Here is a 24823-nt window from a genome sequence, read left to right on the forward strand (position 1 = left end):
AATTGTCCATAGGTGAGACTGTGAGTGTACATGGTTTTCTGTCTCTATGTGTTAGCCCTGCGACAGACTGGTGACCTGTTCAGGGTGTACCCTGCCTCTTACCATTTTGTACCTTCTATAGATCCAGCATCCAGCGAGATCCTGATAGGGATAAGTGGAAGAGAATGGATGGATAGATTAAATATATATAATGTGTATCTCAGACTTCAATGGAGCCTTTTCAGAGATTACAAGCAAACAGCAGAATAACAAAAGTGTGAAAAATAAGAAGGTGTAACGTTAGCCATGTTACTTTAATCCATCTGGCTATGGGCATGGCTTTGGGAAAGCATTTTTTCCACATGTAATTAGGAAGCAACAAGTGCAACAAGATGGAAAGGTGTAGAAAAATAAAAACTATAAAGCTTTAACAAATGAACTACAGGCATACAGAAATAAAAGGAAAGTAGCAAACCAGCAGTAAACCTTTTAAAAGTGAAAAAGCTTTCATTGAGGGAAAAGTTGAAGTTTTCGTCAACAGCAAGCCGGTGGCTCAGGAAAGAACTGCTACTCTTACCAACCTCCAAGTTAGATATTTTCTTCCCTTTGTCCACGTATCCTGTGGCTGAATTTATTGATTTCACAGGACAGTATCCCACTAACAAACAAACAATAAAAGATGACCTAGCCCTCAACTCTATCCTTCCTCACCCATTACAGTAAAAAAAAAAAAAAAAGAAAGACAAGACAAAAAAAACAGATTGATTTTTGGGTGGTGGGAGTGGGGAATGTGCTGCTCTTTTTATTGAACTTTTTCATTATGATGAAAAAGTGATACATTGCTGTAATGCAGTCTCCACCCTTACTTATCTCATTGGTTCAAATACAACTAAATCTGGGAAAGGGGATTAAGATAATAGGGTGCCGATTAGTAAAATTAAACAACGTGCATGTTTTAAGAAACTGTATGTGCAGAGTCATGTGTTCTTGGTGGTGTTTAGGCTTTTAATGCAGGGTAAATTGATAAGTCCCCCTCATGGAAGCCCTCATAGAAAGTGCAGTAGATATGATCTGTAGATATCTTGTGTTATGATTTGACAAGTTTCTCCTAAGGATTGAATCACAGGCCATCACTTTTTCATGTTTCTCCATTGCATAACTGTAGATATGAGAAACAGTAATGCAGAGAAAAGTATTTTTTTTTAATTATTAGTGTGATAAAATGTCAGAAAAAAAGTTATAAACTTTCATAAACTCACCTGATCCCCAATAGATCAAACAAGCAGCAATTTTCAAATTACTCTAAATACGGCAATTTACAGCATAACTTTTGAGAAAAATGAACAGATTTGGACCTGATTTTAAAGACTTTAGACTTTGCTTGAACTTGTTCCAAAGGTTTCATGTCTAAAAAGTTGTCATACTTCAGTAAACAAAGTCTAGGGAATGTTTAACTCTATTTACAATACACTCAACAGAAATATTGGTATATATACAAGGAAAGTAAAGTCTTTATGACGGAGGTCTGGGTGGCCCTGCTTATACAGCTACCCTTGATATGCATAATGGGCGAAATACAGGAAAGAGCTTCCCCCCACATGAATTGCACCGTGGGGGATTTTCAATTGAACATACACCAGTTATACCTCCCTGAACCAATTAAGCCAGATGCTTTCTTTTGACAAAATGGCCCCTGAAATGGCCAGGTGGGATCTGTGATGTATGACTGAAAGAACTGTTGTAAAAAGTGACCCCTTGGTAGAGAAAATAATCGAATCCGAAAACAAAATGATTGGCTCATTAAAGTTCATTTTAAAATTTTGAATAGGAAATCTGACACAGTGACGCGAGCAGCCTGCCAGCCCGAAGATACTGCTGTTCCTTTCATTGGATATGCCATTTAGTTTATGCTAATCCACAGAGATTAGGGAGATCAGACAGAAAACAGTATGTTTGGGCCACTGGATTCAGAATCTAAACAGAGTTTTGTTCTTTTCTAAACCAAAGACTTTTCTTAAATAATACTGCCAGTGATGTCACGTTCTGTGTTTTTGCTTTCAGTCTTTTCTACAGTGTTTCTCAACTATGTTATATATATACATTTAAATATATATATATATATATATATATATATATATATATATATATAGTTTGAAATAGAACTATTAGACACTGGTGCTGACAGAGAACTATGAAGATAAATGTTAGAAAACATTTGAACAAAACATTCTTAGATTACTGAGATATTGCTTTTGCCAATATGTTCATTCCCTTTTTTCGTTAACATCTGCTTACCTGAACCGAACATGTGTTAATTTGCACCTCCAATACATCAGAAAGAGACACACACAGACACACACTCACCTTCTCTGTCCCTCTCTCGCACAGGCACAGCCACCTTGAAGGAACCCCGTTATCTGCACAGCACATGTTGTCATTGCATATCCAATACATCATTTGCTTTGCACGAATCAGGACGCCTGTGCCCTACTTAAAGTAAAGTCAGGGCCGCTTCCACTTCAGGGCAAGTGAGTCAGTACTGACTAAGATATGGTATTCTTTTCGGCCCACCTACACTCTGTAAGCCAATAATCACACCCGTGCTGTCTAACATTGTAAAAAAACGTTATTAGATTTTCACTTTTATATTAATTTGAAAGATACAGGTATATTAAAGCTGACAGCTGGCAGTGTTCTAGACCTGTGGACAGTCCTTCAAGAAGCATTAAAAATGGCAACATAAATGTGAAAGTGGTGATGGAGAAATCAATGAATTTTCTTATTTTGCTGTCACTAGGGAAGTATCACTTGACAGCTTTCAGAATACACAAGCATTTTACCTTGTTTCCCACAAATGAAGTAAGGCAGCTGTGGCATACTTCACAGGACAAAGAGTAACATTTACTTGAGGGTAAGTGAATCACTATTAGCTGCTGTAATATTCAGGGGAAGACCGTGACCACTTTAGTAGCTTATCATGAATGTAGACAAAGGTTGACTGGTTGCATGAATTAAATGTAGCATTTAATAACAGTAGCTTTAGCAGTCTTTTAGTAAGATTTGTTGATTTTTTTGTTCAGTTTTTCCCTATCCCCCATATGTATATATATTCAACATGAAGTTAAGGAGTTTATTGAAATATAAGAAAGGAGTCGCATTTAAAATATTGGATACAATGCTGTCAAATTTGGTAACTTGGTATGTGAAAATAAATTAAAGACATGCATGGCTCCCAGGCGAGGCATTCTGCTTACAGATGATTCGTCGCACTACCAACATAAGACTGATGTTTCCATAACTATTATTTTGATGGCCATGAGCAGCAGGAATCAGGAAAATGATTCTAGATCGTAGGCAGATAGAAGCCACAAGGAAGCTTTGTAAAGACCACCATTAATTTCAATCATCATAACTTTGACATCATCTTCATACTCTTAAAGACACCAAATTGTTTCTATGACACTTCTTTCGTCTTCCATTTTTCTAGTGCCCTCAAATCTTTTAATGACACACTGCAAATCATGCTGAGGCATGCCAAGTTTTCGACTAAATGCTTGTCAAAATGTGTTCTCTCTGGCAATTTTATAAAGGGTAGGGAAGAGAAAGCATGGATGGAAACTAAAGAAATGGGGAAAAATATAAACAGGCTGTTAGTAACAAATTGCCTAAAAATACAAAGAAAATGTTCTTATGTATACACAACACTGGTTCATCCTTCGAGTTAGGCGTCTCTTATGTTTGAATGATTCATAGATCAGTGTAAAGTGTCTTAAGAAACAGAATAAAATAAAATAAAAAATGTATTCCTCTGGTACAACTGGACTAAAAATGTGTGGGAAAAGTAGCCAATGTCAGAAAGAAAAGAACTTTGGCCTGGAAGACTATTGTTTAAGACCGCTTCAAGTCTGGTTCTTTGAAAGGAAAATCTAAAGAAATGAGGGGTAGCTCAAGACTTATGTACAGTACAGTCAAATACATGTAAGGCAGGTAACATTTCCTAGTTTCTGTAACTGTTTACTTAGTATTTGGCTAAAATGCAACCCTACCCCTACCCCTACATGTTAAAAAATGGTGTACTACTTTCAGGTTTTATCAGTTTATCAGTCAGGACAGTGACTTTTTGACAGATACACCCGTCTATAAAGGCAAATTCCAAATGATGTCTTGCACATGAAAGTCTGCATAATCGAATGAAATATATCATTTTTTTATGCCTGAAAACATCTTAAAAGTGCAGCCATGACATTCTCCTAGAACTGCAAAGTTGTGTCAGTCAACTTAGAGACATGAAAGACCAACTTCATCAGTGACACAGATCAGTGGTTAGAGGACCATGGCAGTGTACTGTATCTGTAACATTAAGGAAATGATACAACTTGACATTAAAGTTCAGTGTGTGACACTGGTGTGCCTTTCCACTCATTTACCACATCATTAATTTTCACTTTAAAGTCTCCCGACGACACACAGAAAACTTGCTGTTAAAAATAATTTGTGAACCTTGAAATCACGAAATCCATACTGCTGGAGGTTGTAATATTTTATGTTCGGGTGGGGTGTGGGGATTTTGGAAGACGTTCAGTGCAGACAAACGCTTTCATCTGCAGCCATTTACAAGGAATTGATTTCAAAGAGTCACCCGCTCTTACATCATCTGGAGCGAAACCCAATCCCGGTCCTTGTAATTGATGTCCATCGATTTCTCATATATATTATAGAATAATATTGATATTGATGGCAACTTTAGTTTTACCGCGCTCAAAAAACAGCTGAGCTAAAATTAAACCAACTCAAAGTCGTGGCCTGTTTTATTACCAACTTTCATCAGTTAACTAAGAGCATGACATTACAAGCATGTAAGAGGCATTCACCCTGGATTATCCATATATAATACATGTTTGAGACATGAGCTCAGACAGCCATGCATTTTTTTATGAGGTGGCTTCTAGCCTGTGGCATGTGACTCACCATTAACTAACACATTGCACGCGGCGTCCAGGCCCACCCACTCTGTCTGAACCATATGTACATCACAGTCTGCATCCAGTTTTGAGATGCCCTACAAGGGAGGCAGAGCATCACAGTGACAGGGTATTGCCTGTGCTGTCTATGCAGGGGGGGGGGGGACCATAATAATAATAATGATTCATGAATCCCAATTATGTTTTAATTTAAATCAGAGATTAGTGTCTAGCAAGGGGCAGTGAGTGTGGTGTGGTGTGGGCGAATGGTTGGCAGGCACAAAGATAAGACAACATCTGTCTGTAACACCAAGCCAAAAGAGAGAGAGAGAGGGATGGCTGACTGGCCACAATGCACAGAAACAAAGAGATCTGTATGTACGTGTGCGCACATATACACACATTTTGGCACAAACATACATGCTTTTATAAATGGCTGCCCATTACCGAAGAAATTCGTTTTATATTCATCTGGGAGAGATCCATTTTTTATGTCGTAAAAATCAGCAAAGAAAAAAAAATCAATGGGAAAACCTTTTTATTTTCCTCAATTAGACGAACTACAAAAGGGTTAGAACACGAATAGCTTTGCGTGTTTGTGTGTGTGTGTGTTAGAAAGAGAGAGAGAGAGAAAGAAAGAGAAAGAGCAAAAGAAAAAGAAAAAGAAAGGTAAAAGGCTTTAGATTTCTTCTGGCAATTTCTTTCTTGGCAGTATTCTCCGAATCGCTCAATACAATCTCTCTAAAAGTTTTCATTTATCAATTGTTTTCTCTTTTTTTTTTTTTTTTTTGGTCTACCACCCCTCGTTCTTCTTCAAAAGGCCTCAGAACAAGTGAGCTAGGGCCAAGGAAAATCCTTCATTCATTAATGAAAGGCATCTATTACTGTCAAACAGCGACAGAGTTAATGTAAATAAATGAATTCTCCAACCCACTTAACTGTGGTTTATTATGAGCGAGCAAGGCATAATTGTGTTTCTGATCAGTTCAGATAAATTCAGAGGCACAATACCCCCACCCTCAGTGCCACTTCTCATTTGCATGCCAAGGTCTGCAACTAAGGGGGATATATCACATGGCTTATTACCGAGGCTTCAACTAATGACACTGGAATATGACAGGAAATATATTAAGGCAAATATGGTAATTCTAGGCTTTGTAGGGGGGAAAGCCTCTTAAGTAAGTCAGCGGATGCTGCTTCTGCTGCTGCTGCTTATAAGTGTTAGAAAACACATTTCTGAATGTTACAATCTTAAGAAACCCATCTGCTTTGGGTGTTTGTTTTTTTTTTTCTTTTTAATTCAAACCAACCTATAAATGAGTAGAATTAAGCGATTTCAGTTTCAGCGCCTCAAGCCCCAACATGTGGTAAATGACATTTTCGTCAATGCGTGCTCTAGAGAAAAATGTAAGTTGGGTTTAATAGAAAAGCACGCAAGTCTGTGATGCAATTTCGCTCAAAGTGCTGTATCAGGAACGCAGGCGTATTTAGCATAAGTTGTTCCAGTGGGAATTGAGCCCAGAACCTGTCATTTTTTACACGCCAAGCAGCTGAGCGTCATAATTTTGTTGACACGGTTACCAGGCTGTTCATATGCTTTAAATTCACTCAAGTTATAAGACAGCAGGTTTCTAGCTGACGAATAAAAAGCCACTCGCTGTAATAGACCTTCGGTCATTAATCATCGGTATGCTGACGGCTTCACTCGCTACAACAATGACCCCACTGACAGAAGGTACAAGTGGCAAAGAATGGCTTGATGAACGCGATCAAATCAAGGTAATAAACGTCTCTGATCTCAGTTTGTCTGGAGCTGGGCCGTGTAACAGCTCCAACTGTAAAAAGCTGAATTATGGAATTTCTTGGGAACACAAAGTCTCATCTCCCACACTGACCTTCAAAAAAAAGAAAAAAACTTGTACACACTCTGCCAAGTCATGTAACAGTCATGTAAATGTTGTTGCACTTCTTTCTGATAACCAACATGGATAACCAATGTAGTTTAACTTGTCGCAAGTCGCCAGCTGCTACATGGGATGAGGAAGTGACATGCTCACTTTGTGCTGTCAGCCAGGAATAGGCGGGCGCATGTGGAGACAAAACTGTCTCAGTAATTAATTTTTAGTGCAGCTCAGACAGTACAGAGACCATCCTTACGCAGACCTAATGGTTAGTACATTTGCAGAAAATAACTCACCGTCTGACTGTCTGGAATGTTGTTTCTACCCATGGTTTCTCCAGACATAGCAGCAAACCAATGAAACACCACAGAGTCTGGTGTCCATATTATAACAACTATGTTTCATGCTTCAGTTTGACTGAGCATTTTGAACAATCGGCAACTCAGCTTTCGGAAACCAGACATCATAAACACAAACTGTGAGGGACTTTATTGTCACAATTTGTCACAGTTTGGTAACTGCTTCCATGAACTGTGATCTCACCACGACTTCATTACCATTTCGAGCACTGGACTCGCTGTAGTTTTCCTCTAAACAATAGCTTTTGCAGTTAAGACATACTAACCATGTCAGAGCAGGTACAGGAAACAAAGTAATAACAGGGGTCTTGATGCATGCTCAATCATCCAGGCAAGTAAATCCCCAAAAGTTGATTCTGTTCATCTGGACGTAGCGTTTTCAGTGGGAGAAACCTTTTGTCACTCATCCAACTGACTTCTTAAGTCTCAGCTGACTGCATATCATTGATTAATGGTTATTGATCAGTGGTTGTTGATCAATGGTCAATATAATTTGCGTATTAATGATCAAGAAACTGAAACTAGAACCACTGATGAACAACTGGCTGTGATGTCAGTCATTGTGCAAATGTACTGTTTATAAGGTTGGGTAAACCCGCAGTCAGCTGAGACTGAAGAAGTCACTTGGATGAGTGACGAAACTTTTCTCCCACTGAAAACGCTACGTCCAGAACAGAATCAACTTTTTGGGTAGTAACAGGGGACTTTCGGGAGTTTTCTCCAAAAGGTCTCATCTTTTGTCTTTCTCTTCTCTGCCACGTCTTTCAACTTATCCGAGGGGACAACTTAAGTGTTTCTAAGCCAGCTGATCTCTCTGGCTTGTCCTGGATCTACTCGGGTGGCCTACTCCTGTGTAGGACATGCCCAAAGCACCTCACTTAGGAGACATCCTAATCAGATGAAATGACTGCTCTACTTGGACATGTGTGTCTCCACCTGGCCACAACAGCTGAGTGAAGCAGGTTCCAAAAATCACAGGGCCAAAGGCACCAAAGCTCAGGATGCCAACATTTGCAAGGGTGAGAATGGTTAACCATTCTTTCGGAAAGGAAGGAAATGTTATAATAAGAGGTGATGAGAAGCAACTTAATCTGTAAACTCATCAGGCCATAGATGCATTCAGCAATTTTCCCAGACAACTGGACTTTTTGCAGCCAGAGGAGTCACCCACTGCTGACCATTAGAAACTACAGAATTGTAACTCTAGAACTCCCAGCACAATTAAATTAAACCAGCTCATATTTCAGGTTTTCTCCTAAAATTAGATTAATCATCATATAGTGAACTTTGGTGTGTGTGGGACAAACAGAAAAAAATACAACAACGTAAATGTAGAACATCCTAGGACTTTATTTTGACCCCCATAGAAGTGAATGTAAAACAAAAAAATCCATTTAGATATTAAGATTGTTGTTAAATCAGCAACTGTGATGTGATTGATCAATAATAAAGAATCTTACTTGCAAAGTTGAAAAATAACTTCTTCAAGAAATAACTTCATTGCCATTATTGCTGTTGTTGCAAGATGGGGGTCAAAGTTGACAGTTAATGATTTGAGGAAAGTTTAAAATTCTGGCAGCAAACCCTTTGAGTCGACTGCTGTTGGGATTTGGCAGTATAAAAATAAAATCGAATTAAATTGAACTGAATTGGCAGTTCTGTTGTTAAAGCACAAGCCTCATTTTTCAGACCTGATTGCTGTTTTTAAATCTTGCATACATGGGCTATAATTTAAAAACAGTATAAGCTAAAGCTAGCAGGCCTCAGACTTGAAAGCACATTTTGACTGCCAATTCTAAATCATTTTATTACGTCATTGGGAAGTGAAGAGGTTATTCATACTAGATATTTTTGATCATTCACAACCATTTCCAAAATCATTCATATTCATTTTGACCCTGCTGCTTGGCCTCTATTTGCGCACACACGACTCAGCACTGCCCTGTAAATCCAGAGTTTTCCATTGCTGGCCACTGTTCATCTTTAATGGAGCATGAGGGGGTGCTCCAGTGTTTTGCTGACGGGCGCCAACACAGTTGTTAAGCATTACTCATTCACTTCCCCGAGCCAGATCAGGATTAGATGCAGAAATAGCGTTCTCGATGATATCGCACATAGTTGAATGTTGAATAAATAAAAGCGATTTAACTGCAAATAAACAATTCTAGGGTCTCGGGGGACTTTTAGAATATTTCATGTTTACAGTTAAAATCATCTCAGAATGATTCTCTGCTGTATAACCCTCTTCGTCCTGCTCATTTATGTACCACTGAATTCCCAAACACACATAATCTCACTAGCACACTCTGTTTTTTTTAATGCTCAACAATGCCTGTAGCAGGGTTCAAGTACATTTACAAGATTTATGTTCTCTCTTGGGGCCGACTTGCTCCAAGTTTAGGACTCAAGTTTGGTTTTTTACAATTGAATGGCTGTGCGCAGAGCACGTCAGGCCCATTGTGGGAATACGCGTATAATGAATCAGGAAGAAAACAACAACGCTTTCAGGGGTTGCTTGGTGTCTGAGTGTCTTTTCAATCATCACCATCGAGGACTCTGAGGTGAAAATCCCAAAGCAAGCACTCTCACCATTTGTCAGTCAGTGCTAGCCATATCAGTCTGAGAACAAGGGAAGTGTTTTTTGTCCAGGCATGTATATACAGTATGTTTTTGTGGGCATGTGTGTGTGTGTGTGTGTGTGTGTACATATATATATAAATATACAAAGGTTCAAAAAATCAATCAACAGTTGTCTGGCACTGCTTTGTGAATAAATATATTCTCCACTTTCACCCAAGCTTACTTCTGATTTCTTATGAGTAACCTTTAGCCAGCTTGTTTTACTGTTCTAACCAGACAGAAACGATTCAAACAATTTCAATTAAATCTTTTTTTTTCCAGGATATTTTAAACAGCAGGCAAATCACAAGAAACGTTGAGGTTGTTATGTACTGCATGTTAATCTGAAAGAGTATACCCACACAGCCTTAGTAGATTCAGTGTTGGATAATGCTGTAAAAGTAACTTACAGTGTTACATTTATACCTACTGATAAAAGTATCTTGTGAGATAGACTCAGTTAGCCTCACAACCTGGTAGTTTTCTCAGTGTTCTTGTGTGTACTTGTGTTCTTGTATATTTGTGAAACGCCATCAGTCATAACTCATTTAATGTTCCAATTTGAAGTACACATCATGTCAAGTATGCTTAAAATGCCCAAATGAGTTCTTGCTCTATAGAGGATGCATCGGTGTTGACTTGTGTGTACTTGGTGAAGCCAAGTATCCCAGAATGCATTTCATCTGAAACTCAAAAGCGGGAATGGTGGATGAGAAGAGCTAAAACTGCAAGTAAAGAAATATTATAGTTTCTGTGTTTTTAGGGGAGAATCTGAATCTGTAAACTTCAAATACCTGCCCAATTTATCAAGATATTTCCTGGTTGCAAAAGTACTCCGACGTTTTTGGAGATGCTCGTTCCTGCAGGTCTAACAGATAGCTCACCTTGTCTCAGCTCACCCTCTGGCTTTTGCCACTGTGTGAAAGTGAAACACGAGATATAATTCACTTAGATGATTTCTGGCATACAATATTTTGTTTATTTCAGTGTTTTACTTGTTACTGAGGAAATCGCTTTGGCTGAGTTTAAATATTAACAAGATAGTCTTATTTAACTTCAATGTCTCATTGGAGATCTGTAATTATCTTTAGAAATTAATCTTTCGCATTATTTCCCAATGTGTTATTCTTATACAGCTTATCTTGGATTAAAACTAACATTAAAAACATTTTAATCCAGGAGGAAAGTGCAAGACCTGTCACAAAGAGCAGAAACATCTGGACCAGCATGTTGATGCTGTACATGAAGATCCTAAAGACTCAGATTATGTTTTTAATACTTACTCAACTCAAAACACCAGCTGCCTACTGTAAGTCTGGTAGAATAAAAAGCAAAATGATTCTAAGATCTGAGATGTTGTTGTTCAATAAGCAGCTCTGCATATATTTTAAAAAAATTTATTAAGAGAGATGAAGTTTGTGTTTCAGTCACGTAGTGCTTAACTGTATGAAAGTTATCAGACAGTATGAAACAAAGGAAGACATGGTGTCCTGCAGATGTTACATGTGTCCTTGATCCAACACAGCTGATTTAAATGACTAAATTACGTCCTCAACATGTCTTGAAGTTCTCCTGGTAATGAACTAATCATTTTATTCAGGTGTTTTGACCCAGGGTGATATCAAAAACCTGCAGGACACCACCCCTTGAGGTCTGGAGTTCCCCTTCCACTACCCCTGCCCTAAAGGGAGCAGCTGAAAGAAGAAGAGAAGCAACAAGCAAATTCATAAATTCACATATTGGCCAGCGTAATGTTTAAAATATTAAATGGATATTTATACTGAATTGGTTTCAACATAAATGTTAGCCTTTTTGGGGAAAAGCATCAAGCTAACATAGCTTTTTCATTGTGTTGCTCTGTCCTTGTTTTAATGTAATTGTTTCATAGTTTTAATTTAGATTGGCTTAACACTAACACACTCCTAGCATTCAACTATCTTGCTTCTTTAGGCTACAGATTTCACTGTGCCACATTCTAGTGTTTACAGATTTGCTACTATATGATGTCATACCCAAGTGCAACCCCTCCAATTTGAACTTTCTCCTTCCAAAATTTCCAAAGTCAACTGTTGAGAAGAAGTTAACACTTTGCACTCATTTGGTTAGCATCTCACTTGTAAAATATGCCTCCAAATAACCTACTGAGCTCAGAGTTTCATCCAAAACCGTCCCGTAGCTGGTTTGACAAGTGGCCCCTACAGGCTACCACACAGCTATATAGAGAAAATTTATGTATGCAAGATACAAGACATAACCATTGAAGGATGACATCCTTCTTCCTTACTATATTGTTATGCATATACTCAGCTGAATTTACTTTTAGTCATGCACAGTGTAGGAAGTTCTGGCTCTTTAATCTGCATTTAATGTAGATTAAAGATTCAGCCCCATTGTTCCTTCCTGAGAGGACCGCGAGAATAATTTGCAAACGGGGCTGAGAGATATATCTAGTGTGCAATGAAATATAGGGTTTGTAGTGTGTTAACAAGTCTATGCCCACTGTATATGTGTGTGAGGAAGAAAACGAAAGCCTGCACGCGTTATGTGTGGAAGAAGTTGCACAGAGTCCTCTCATCTGTAACAAGAGCCTTTGTATCGACATGCTCAGTTCTCATCATAAGTTGAAGAAAGGATGCGTGAAGCTTATCAATATGAGAATGCTGTCAGTAGTTTGGACTTTTTTTTTCCTCTTTCAATTTCCTGTTTTGAAATTATACTCTTTATTCAAAGATAATAATGATGTTTAACCAGATACAGTAGCTGCTGAATATTTATGAGAGAGCCACACTGCAAATAGCAGACTGTGGGAGGTATACAGGCAATACCATAACTGCAATATGTGAAGGATTATCAGTGTCATTATTAATAATTCAATGTCTCCAATTCTATTCAGGAATTGTCACATTAGAATACTTGCGCACACTAAATTATTGTGTTTTTGAGCCTTAATAATGCCTAAAAATACACATTTTTCTTACTTAATGTTTTCTAGAATCTCAGACATCTATCTCAAGGTATCTGACACCACCAAGCAGAGTGAAGGTGGAACAAAATCTAAACATTTAAAGAATAAAATGGGTTAAATGTTTAGCAGTGACATTCTTCCCACAGGAAATGTTTGAATTTTGACAGATAATCCACAAATCTGACTGTCATTACTCTAAATAAGGCATGTTTCCCATTTTCAAAAGGTAATATTTTGAGGCAAAAACAATTCACTTGACTTGAATCACCATGATCAGTGTATTAACTCACGCAGAGAGAAGTGCATCCTTTGGAAGTGATATATTTTTGCAATTCTGAGTGCTGTTTTTGTGAGTCATCTCCGACTTTATTATACTTTGTGACAAAGAATTGTTTTTTTTTTACCAAAATATTGTATCATTTAAACCTGAACACATAAGCAGTGATATAAATTCAATGTATCAGAAGTACAGTACTAGTACTAGTGCTAGTATGTGTCAAAAAATTAGAATATCATAACAAAATGATTGTCTTTTTTCATATATTTTAAACCTGTTTTTGTTTTAATTGTAATGATCATTGTTTTTAGCTCATTAAAATCAGAAACTTGATCATATTGACCAATAAGGGTTTACAAAGCCAAAATGTAGAACTTCTAAAAAAAATGAGTTCATTTCATCAATGCTTGTTTGCAGCAACTTTCACCCTGTATTACTACATCAGTGTGAAATGGGATAGTGGCGATCAGCTTGTGGCGATGCTGAGGTGTTACTGAAGCCTGGGTTGCTTTGATAGCGGCACTTCAGTTCATCTGTATTTTGGGTTTGGGCATTCATCTTACTCTTAATAATACCCCAAAGGTTCTGTAAGGGCTTCACGTTCAGGTTCACCTTGGATTCTGTGCCCTGCAGATTCTAGGACCTAAAAGAAATGCAAAATCTCCAGTTTTTCAGTCCATTTTTTTTTTTTTGCATCTTACCTCTGCATAGGACACCTCTGATGTCTCCTGTTCAGGAGTAGCTTGATATTAGGGATCTGACAGTTTTAGCCACTTTTTTGTGCATGGTGGCTCTGCATGCACTGACACCAGGCTCAGTCCACACCTTGAGAAGCTCTCCTGGGTTCTTCACAACTTATCCTGTCAATCCTCTCAAGACTGTAATCATCCTGTGGGTCTTTTCCCTCCACACTTTGTTTTCTTCCAGTCAACTTCCCCCTTAGTATGCTTCAATACTGCACTCTGCTGAAAAAAATGGCTTTTCACAGTGACTTTCTGTGGCTTCTGGGGCCTTGTGAACACTCTCAGATAATCTCAGATTTTCAAATCACAATATTTATGGTAAAATTTAAAAAACCCTTCATGATAGCATTGTGACATGTCTAAACACCATGTACAGCTATCACTGCTACTACATCACCGCTAGTAAGAATCATAATGATTATAATATATGTTAACAGTGTTATATTATTCTAAAGTCCTACCGCAACAATGCTATTAGTCAGACTCATCTGTAGTGTCGTCTAAACAGAGATAAACAAATGCAATAAACTCAAATGTCTAGAACTATAAAACATACAATGCATGTTCAAGTTTTTTAAACGTGATGGTTATCGTGATACTCCTTTGTAAATGACATTCCACCTTTGGAAAAATTCTTCAGCTCTGTTATGACATTGGGCTGAGTGTCCTAGGAAAAGGTCATTCAGCCTCCGAATGTTTGCTGGTTGTATGTAAACCTTATGACTGCTCAAGATTACTTGGAGGGAGTCACATTACAGCGCACTAAAAGTTGGTCTTGCATGCTAGGCTTCACCCCCTGTGGTTGTATTTATGTTTATGCTCCATTTCCTTAGTCCCAATGATCATGATAGCCCCGGCACTGATGCTTTTCAGACGGGACCTGAATGTTAATGAAACAGTAAAATGCAGTGGTGCTGGACAAAAAGACATCTGGATATAAACTCTGTCCCTCTGAGTAGGTCAAGCATCACAGGATGAAGAGAGTCACGAAGACTCAAAAGTTTGTGGGGACATAAGACAACAATATCTGAACTGGTAGCATTCCCCTTCGAGCAGTTGATTAATTCGATGTCCGCCTGTATTTAGTTCTACCACCATTGCCTTTACCATCTTGCGTGAGTCACAGAATTTATGATGATACCTCTTCATATGGTGCTTTACCTTGAAAACTTGTCGGGCTGAGGTATGTTTGCACGCAAATGTTAAAAAGAAGCAAACACTGGGGTGGATGAAGCAGTAACGTGGTGGGAAGAAAGTAAATACCATCTGTCCACTTTTTCATTGAGAAAATAATAAAGACGTTTGGCAAAACAAACCGTTCAATCAGTCGCAGCAGCATTTCACAGCTCTGTACTCTGGCTTATTGCCAGGGATTTTTAACTACAGACTATATATTTAATTTTGCTCTTGTAACTTTTCAGTTCCATGCAACAAAAATGAATTGGAGCTTTTAAAAATTCCACACCAGTAACTACAGATTCTGCAATGATGAGGGTTTTAATTTGTCAGTGACCTTCAAATTTACCGGCCCGTGGAGTATTGATGAAACCATAAGGCTTCTAGAAAGCACTATCATAAAATACTGTTTACTACTTACTGGCAATTCTTTTCATTTAGATACTGTTTTTGTAGACAGCCGGCTTTAAACTGCAAGATAGACAGCTGAAAAGCTTTATTATTTTACACATTGCCCAGCCTTGTTTGTCCTTTAACGCAGCAGACAGGGCCTTCGTTCCAAACAGTGAAGATTGCACTTCATAATTTATTCCTCTAAATCACTATTTAAATCTCCCCCATGGCGCATTCTGGTTGTGTGTGTGCATTGTGTGCTTGTATGCAAGTGTAGAACCTTTTAACACTTCAGCAATCCTTGTCAAAGATGGCTGAATAGGACCAACCCAAAAGCTGTACGTATGAATGCAAATCGTTTCCCCAACCCCGTCACATCAATGCCAGTTTAATTAATTAACATTATTTTTTCATAGGGACTTAGAACCCTTGAGTAAGGGCTGAGTCTGCATACAAAAGGGCAATGAATAAGGAAATAAGATAGCCAGTTAGTTTTATAATGCCACCAGTGTTTTGTGATGATGGTGGCTTCTTATAGCCTCTCTCATAGCAGAGCCTCTCTGTGGACCATAATCATCACATTTGCTGGACGTAGAGACTCTGAGAAACAGTTAATGACCTTGCAAACAAGTGAGAGGTGCCTGTATAGCTAGCACGTTGCTAAATGTCAAGAGAGAGAGAGAAGCAAAGCAAAAGCAAATAGTTAAAGAGAGTTCTGGGCTAGCATTAAGGTAGGATGTTGTTTTTTTTTTCTTATTTTGGTGGGATGTCGGGTTGTTGAGAGAGGTCCATTCAAATCCATAACTTAGCTGGGGAAGGGGGGTCAAGGGTCAATTTATGCGTACACAGAAATATGCATTGATAACTGAATCAATTTAGTTCTGCCCCCAAGGTCTTCAGTAAACTAGCCAATAAAATGAAAGCAATAAAAGAATTCAATCTGCACTCATGCATTTAAAAGGAGGCGACATTTTATTTGCATTTGATTAAAGGAATCAGGATGGAAATGTAAATATTCTCGACGTGTAATTAGGCTTGACAGTGTCTGTCAGCAGCTTTGAACCCTTCATTTGCCGTGTCTTACTGTTGAGGTTAAACAAATAAAGGGTGTAAGCAGACATGGAGAAATTTGATCAGCCGAGCATCAAAGTCCAATTTATTTAGATTAAAATTCATTAAAAAACATCTCTTTTATCTCATCTGGACACGTGTGAACATAATTTCTCATTGTGTGCAGGACAGGTATACAAGAAAAATATTTTAAAAGGCCCGAAAAACACAAAGATATTTACCAACTGGAGAGCCCTAATTCACAGAGTTATCTGCAAACAAAAGCCACACTGTGAGACCCACGGTGCATAAACAGGTAAATCAATTTGCAGTGAATTCCGCAATTAACAACCAGAAGAACCTGTAACAAAGGGGTTATCTTCTGACTGATGTGCCGTTTAGGTTTGAAAACAGCACTCGGAGAATCAATAAGGGAGCTCGTTGTGGGTAAGTTAATTGGGAGTGGTACTGGAATCACTGTCAATATCGATTTAACAAAAAAAATATCACTGTCACATGCTTATTTGTCAACGTGATATCATGGGATTGCACAAAGCAAACAGCACGTCATTCCAGCGTAGTTTGTGTCGTTTCTACTCAATCACAAGTTTTTTGTGCGACATTCAATGAAGTGGAAATGTTGCACGATTAATCCTGGAAAACATTAAGGTCAATTGATTATAATGACAGCATGCAGGTTAGGGTGAGGGTTAAGGTCAGGGTTAATTGTTCTTCATCTGTGCACAGAGATTAATGGACAGGGGTGATACAACAGAGATGTAAAAAAATGCAGACAAAATGAATTAACCCTGTGATTTATGAGCTTTTCTTATACTAAATGGGAATAATAGTGTGATGGAAACCCTGTTGTGCTGCGCCAGTATTCTACCTATGGATTTTTTTATTGTGTGACCTACCTTTTAATAAGGCAAGGTTTTACTGCTAATTGATTTCAAGGAAGCATTTTTCAACCTTAAAAACGGGGCAACATCTTGTCATGGTTCAAAGACTGGACTGTCCATTGGTGGAATATCTCTGGAATTTAACAAGCTTTAAAAAGCTTTTAAATGCCTTGTCCAAAAATGGCTGCTTTCAATCAAATCTTTGACTTAAAACTTTGATGTAAAAATGTTTGACTTAAATGTGATGCTCAAAACATCATCTTTAAAAAAAGTTATGGATATTAAATTAATTAAAATATTCAAAAATATTCCTCATTTTTTTCATGGCTTCCAAGTTTTTTGTAATATTTACTGTATTTTTTCCAACGTGATATATATTTGTTAGAAGAAGAGGAAGATGTTGAATTTCTGTGAATGTCTCTGTTTATTCTTGCTGTTACTTCATCCATATTCAGATTTTGCAATTAACATTCCAAAATTGGATGCACTTGGCTTTGATGTGTGGATGTAAAGCTATGGAGTTGTAAAAACAAGATAATATTTATGTATTTTACATAGTGTATATCTTCTGTGTAATTAAAATATGTTTATTGCTGTTATTGAGGTTCGTAACAATAAGGAAACTAGATAAATAATAACTGATGACTTATGAAGAAGGAGTGGGATTCAATAAGTTTGCACTTCTTCCCACTCTTTTCTTAGATATGTGAGCTGAAACAGGTAGAGCATTATTGCAGTGTATTTTTCTTTATTCTGCACTTTTTTTTCCTTTTCTTATTTTTTCATACATGACTTATATGGTTTAAACAAAACAAAACAAAAAAAAGGTTACGTTGTGTTTCTAATTTAATAAATTTAATACATCCCATATGTCCATCCATCTATCCATTTCCTCAACCGTTCGTCCAGTTCAGGGTGGTAGGAGGAGCCTGTTCAAGCTGTTCGAACAGGCAAAATCCAGGGCACACCTTGGACAGGTGTGACAGACATTCGCACCTACAGCCAACTGGAATCGCCCTAGCAGGTTCGAACCACAAACGCACAGTGTTGGTTCTAGTTCTCCTGCCTTATTTGCTTGCCTGTTGCTGCCTGAGTTAGTCTTCTCGTCTCAGTGTTTGTTAAGTCCTTTGGGTACTTCTTGATGTACTTTGAAGGTTAGTTTTCTTTTGTGTCTTGTTCTGCTTTTATTTCCATCTTTCAGCACAGATGAGAAGGATATGCGGGTGGAGCTAATGAGGGCTGGGCATATGTATGTAGTCCTGTCATCTGCTTTGTCTGTTTCGGTTGGTTTGATTCCTCATGTTTCTGCCCTTTGATCCTCATGGTACATTTCTTGTTGTGTTTTTGTTTCCTTTTGGACAGTGTGTAACTTGCTTTATTGCCTCATACATATAGGCTTGGCTTCACTTTTTCAACCTGCCTATGTGTTTTGTGTTTGATTCATCTCCTCAGCATAGTCTGACAAATACAGTACTGTGCAAAACTCATGAGCCACTCTTTAAATTTTTATCTGGGAAGATGGGATGTAATGTATGTGCAGCAATTTATTGAAATTTGCATACATAAAAAATGGTAAATGGCCTGTATTTGTATAGGGCTTTACTAGTCTCTAAGGACCCCAAAGCGCTTTACACAACCAGTCATCCACCCATTCACACACTGGTGATGGCAAGCTACATTGTAGCCACAGCCACCCTGGGGCGCACTGACAGAGGCGAGGCTGCCGGACACTGGCGCCACCGGGCCCTCTGACCACCACCAGTAGGCAACGGGTGAAGTGTCTTGCCCAAGGACACAATGACCAAGACTGTCCAAGCCGGGGCTCGAACCGGCAACCTTCCGATTACAAGGCGAACTCCCAACTCTTGAGCCACGATCGCCCCGTAAACAAAAAACAATATATGAATCACAAATTGAGTTTTACACTATTCCAACAAGCTTGAAAGTCAATATTTAGTGTGACCACCTTCGGCAAAGCTTCTGGACAGTGCTCAGGAGGAGTTCTGTAATACATGGGGAACAAAAGAGCCATGAAGAGCTTGATTACCACTGACTAGCTGACGGCAATTTGGCGAGAAGTGGAGGTAGGAGCTGGTTCTGAAATACAGGCAGATTATGAGCAATGGGGAACAGGTGAGAACAGCTGAAGCCCAGACCAGAGAGTCCACCTACTGGTGGAGGCCAAAGCTCTCCAACTCCTTCTTAACTTCAACAGCCAGGTTAGTAATCATATGACACAGAAGCACCAGATTAGTAACAAAACATGACATGGAGAAGCTTTCTGTTTTGTACCTTTTTTGTGCTTGAATTATTCAGAGGTTGGTGTTAAGCTGGGTCAGTGTTAAACAGCTGAAGGAACCAACAACAAAAAGCATTTTGTTCAGGTACAGAGAACTTTGAAAAACCTTCAGAAACCCTGGAGCACTGTTACTCAAGACCACTTTTAAAAATGGCATGAAGGTCTATGTAGATGACCCCCAGTGCACTATGCTGTAAAGATTCATAGGTTTTGTAATGTGTTCATTTCTTATTCTAAATGTTTGGTTCCTTCCTGTGAAAGGGGAAGTCTTATTTTGAAGAAGCTTTACATGTGCGCTCATTTTAAAACAATAAAAATGGATTTAAAAGTCATTTAGCTGTGGCAAGTAAGCCCACAGAATGCATATTTTATTTCCATCTTTATAGGAAGGGATGATTAAGTCTTTCCATTTACTGAATTCCATTTCAATCACCTCATGTTGCAGTCCATATTAGACTTCCCTCAGCCAGACAGCTTGACATTCCCCTTCAAAATCACCATTAAAATTTTGCATTCTTTTCCATCTTTATTTTAATTACAGAAGTTAAAGACTACAGAGCCATCAGTGAGTTAAAAAAAATACAATTAGCCATGTGTGAAACAACATTTAAAATGTTTCTATCGGAACAGACTGACAGCACTATCTACTGACGCAGAGAATGGAGAGTGCTTGTCTTATGAAGAAGTTTCCACAAGGCTTCACCAAATGAATGAAATTGATTTGCTCAATCTCCCCCCTCGTCCCTTTTTTCCACATTAGCATGAATTACTTTTTTGTGTCTGTGAGGCATTCTGCAGAAATGGCCTTTTTCTGCATATCAAATACATCATAAAGTGCCTGCAAATAAGGCAACGCTAACATGCCTCATCGTCCAATCAATGGAGCTTCTGTCATTTGTCCTGTTCTTCTGTCCTCTTAACACCACAAGTGGATTTTCACCTAAATCACACTCGCTGTGGCTGTTTTTGTTTTGATTTGGGATGTGCTCAGTGAGAGTCAGAGACAGCAGTCTGAGCAGTAGCACTGGAGGCAGATGATGTTCTTGGGGGTCATTAATTAACTCATCCAGAGCCTTTATTAGCTCCTTAATGGATCTGGTTAGTGCATATCAAGGGTTTGATTACCTCCTGTTGGCAATGGGGAGAGGCAGACTACATATGTGTGTGTGGGGTATGCGTTTGTGAGAAATAGACAGTGTGCTTGCAAGTTTGTCCTTTGCATGTGTGTGCATGGATGTAGGGCTGTGTATGCAGGCACCTCCAGAGATGTGTCTGTTAGGCCTCATTTGTTGGAGGCCAGGAACTGGAACGAGAAGCCCAATTCCAATCCAGCACCTCCACCCTCACACCCTGACGAGTGTAACTCCATGTGGCATCACACTTGCAATGGCAGAAGGATTTCTTAATAAAATGGTAGAAATCCAGTGGCAAGATTTGGAACTGCTAATCAGCATCATCCACTGTTAAGGGTTTTACATCACTATCAGATGGATATTTTAAAATCACATCCATTACTTCACGAAAAACCTGCCTTTTTTGTTTCAGTTTCATTCTGATATTTTGAACAACTTTAAAACGCTCTAATTCATCAATATTTTCTGTTTCTAACATTGCCATTTGTAAGAGCTAAAAAAAAAATTTAAAGATAAAAAAGATAAACTGTTCTTTAAAAACCAGTTCTATTTTGTTCTTTTCTGTGCCAATAATGAAGTAACCACACTTATTTTTTTTAGTGTGTGAAATTTCATCTGCATTGTACACAATGGAGTGTGGTTAGTAAGCCTGCAATAGTCCAGACATTGTGTTGGAGGGATTTGTAACCCACTTCTTCAACCAATAATTATGAGTAAAATGCAGCTGAAATGTAAAATTCCAATGTTTATTCATTCAAATAATTAATCATTACAGAAAATATGCTTGAAATAAGCTAACTGGATAGTAATCGGCTAAATTTCATTTGACCAAATTCCATTAAATATAACATTTTACATCGTATTTATGTAACAAAATAAGATGGGAAATTTACACGTAATTAATGTTCTTTTGTTTTGTTTTTTTGGGTGCGCTTTAAGTTATTTAGTGTGGAATAGCACGTTAGTGCTGACACATCTGCACATTCCCCTTTGTGAGTTCACTTGAAGAACTCTGCTTCCTCCCACAGGTCAAAGACATGCATGTAAGATTATTTGCGTAAATATGTGTGAAAACGTTAAATCTGCATTGTGCAAGTGTTTTGAGTAGTTAGCAAGAGTTAAAAAAAAAGGCCTATATAAATGCCAGTCCATTCCACTTAATGTGGAAGACAACCCATACAAAAGTGCAAGCGGTTGAGTAAAAAGTTGAGTCAAAAAGGTGAAAGCTAGTAGCTTTCCATCTATCTGAGTTCAAAAGAATCTTTATTTGTCTTATTCTGGGTCTTGGTGCAGTTCCAGCTGTTTTGGCTCCATTTCTCTTATTGTTAGGTACCCTTTCTTCTGCTTCGCTGCACCTTGTAAGTAAAAGATTTCAACAGCAGGTGAGTAGAGCTCATGTACTCGCAGCCAAAGCTGTGTGGGTACAACATTAGGCTCTCTGACATCATACAGAGGCACAAACAGAACATTTACAGCAGTCTGATCCCTGAGCTCTTGGCTCATGATTGCTTACAAACCAGATTTTAATTAATTTCAATTCAGTTCAGTTAATTTATATATAATATATTGTAAGGTAAAGACCTCATAATAATACAACACAAAATGATATAATACAGCAATATATACAATACAGAGAAAACCCCAACAATCACACACTTGCCCATGAGCAAGCACTTTGGCAACAGTGGGAAGGAAGAAAGCAACAGGAATAGAAAGAAACCTAGCAGAACCAGTCTCAGGGAGGGGCAGTCATCTACCCCAACTGTTTACATCAAAGATGCCTGCAACTGGGCTCAAAGAGTGTTCACTTACAATGTTAAAGCTGTGCCTTTTAAAATAAATTGGTTGCAGCTTTTACTTTAAAAGTGGATGTTCTTCCATTGCTGGTTTGTGTTGCACATTTAATTGTTTCACTGCTAAGTAGTTGGCAAGTGTCATCTTAGTACAGGTGATCTGATGCTAGCGACTAGGATAATCATAAGGAGACTGTCAGTAACCTCCAGCTACCAATCACCAAACTGCTGGGTAATGCTTGTTTTTTTCTTAGCAACCGATGATTGACAGATGGTCACTGTTCAGTCTCTAGGCCTATGGGTCCAAGGTGATCTGGTGACAACAAGTTAAACAGTAATCGTACTAAAATTGATTCGAAAAATTAGCCTAAAAAATGAGTCTAGGTCTTCTTTTAACTCCAGCAGGTTCAATCATCCCACCAATATTTGTTTTGCTGTATTCTCCAAAAGGGCTTTCAGTGCATTTGCTTATATCTCCCAATTTGCAGCCAAAACTGTATGGCCGAGTTCAAGTCGATAAAATGGAACTCATTCTCCATTGATGAGCTCAGAAAACTATAGCTCCAAGTAAAGCCCTACTTCATGCAGTATACATGTCTCCAGCACGGTGGCATTGACTGACATTCACAATATGGGGCAATGATCTCATCATGCTATAGCTCTAGTGGGTGTGTTTTTATATATGTGAAATAAGCCTCCTAGCCTTTTACCTAGCAGTGGTGTATGTTCTTAATTGAGACACATGAGAAGATGTCAGCCCTATGTGCTCTTTCTTTCCCTTTCTTCACCCTCTCTCACACACAGCTCTGTTTCAGCAGCGTTCCTTCAATATCAAACACAGGTCGTCCACCCCACAGGTTTCCCATTTCTTTGCTTAGTCTGCACACTTTCATCCCCAATGTTTTTTTTATGCCACATGCTAGCCAGAGCTCCTACGCAGGGTGTTGGATTGATTGGGGGTTTCTCCAGCAGAAGAAATAAGAGACTACATGATGATTTAGTAAGAGGAGACAATGCAGAGTAACAAACCAAAGAGAAGGATATACTCACAAAAGCCACATGTGTGGGAATTTATGCACGAAACAGCAAATCACACAGTTGGGAAGTAGACTGATGATGCATTAGTTGAAAGGCGGTAAATGAGAGTTGTTTGACAGATGTATATGTGAGGTGGCGTAAACGTGCATGCTTTTGGACTGTGAGGTGTACATTTGCATATTCATTTGAAATGAAATGTATCAGCGATATGCTCGTGTCATATGTTAGCATAAAAGCACAGGTGGAAGGAAACACACACAGCTTGCATTTTGTATCAGATGATCTGTTGCAGCTTGGCTGGTTCTTAACAGTTAATAGCCTCATAAATAATAAGGTAAGAGATCTTAGCACTTGTAGCAAATGAATGTTAGTATTTCGAATCCGCTTTTCCTCCTTAGGTGTAATTGAAAGCGAAACTCATGCAGTCTAGGTGACATCTGCTCCCTCCTATTCTGCTTCCAACTCTCTGGGCCTCTTGTATTACCTCACTTGTGGTATTTGCAGCAAGTCAGATGCCTGCTTGTGTGATGTAGATCCGGTAATTGGCAGCACTGTCCAAGTGCCTGTTAAGACTGCAAGAGTGTGCGTGATTTTCTTTCCTTTTTTAAGAAACTGGAACACAGTTAATGGGGTCGTACTGTCACATGTGCAAATACTGTACTCGGTTCTTACTTGCTCAAATCCAGATGCTTTTTTAAAACATGCCATTTTCATGTTCCATAAAAAGTAACAGCCAAACAGAGCTCTATAAATTAACCATATAAGAGCAGTGAAGAGGCTGGGGGAGATCCATGTGATCTATATGAAGCAGTCCAATAAAGAAGAGGCTGACTTCCATCATTATTTCAACTGGTTTCTTGATTAAATACGTTTTTCAGAACTATTTAAAAAATTGAATAACAAAACCTGGGTTTCTGTGGCTTTATTTCAGCTACTGAAGGGGCAGCCAATCAGAAGACTGTTTGCTAGGATGGCTTGTTTCAAACAGTGGATGATGTGAAGGGTTGTACCAAAAAGCTATTCTATTAAGTCCAGTTGCATAAATATGGACCCAGAAATAAGAATTAATAGGTCCCCTGTATAATTCAATGTTAACACTTGTCACGGACCCAGTTCCGGGGACTCAAGGTCCGTGAGCAGTGTGTACTATAATTATTATAATTATTATTATTATTTTGTGATGTGTGTGTCTTCTGCACAATGCTGTCATGTCTGTGTTCCACTTATTGTATGTG

The sequence above is a fragment of the Pelmatolapia mariae genome, linkage group LG23, assembly GCF_036321145.2.
Source record: "Pelmatolapia mariae isolate MD_Pm_ZW linkage group LG23, Pm_UMD_F_2, whole genome shotgun sequence".
Taxonomy (NCBI): domain Eukaryota; kingdom Metazoa; phylum Chordata; class Actinopteri; order Cichliformes; family Cichlidae; genus Pelmatolapia; species Pelmatolapia mariae.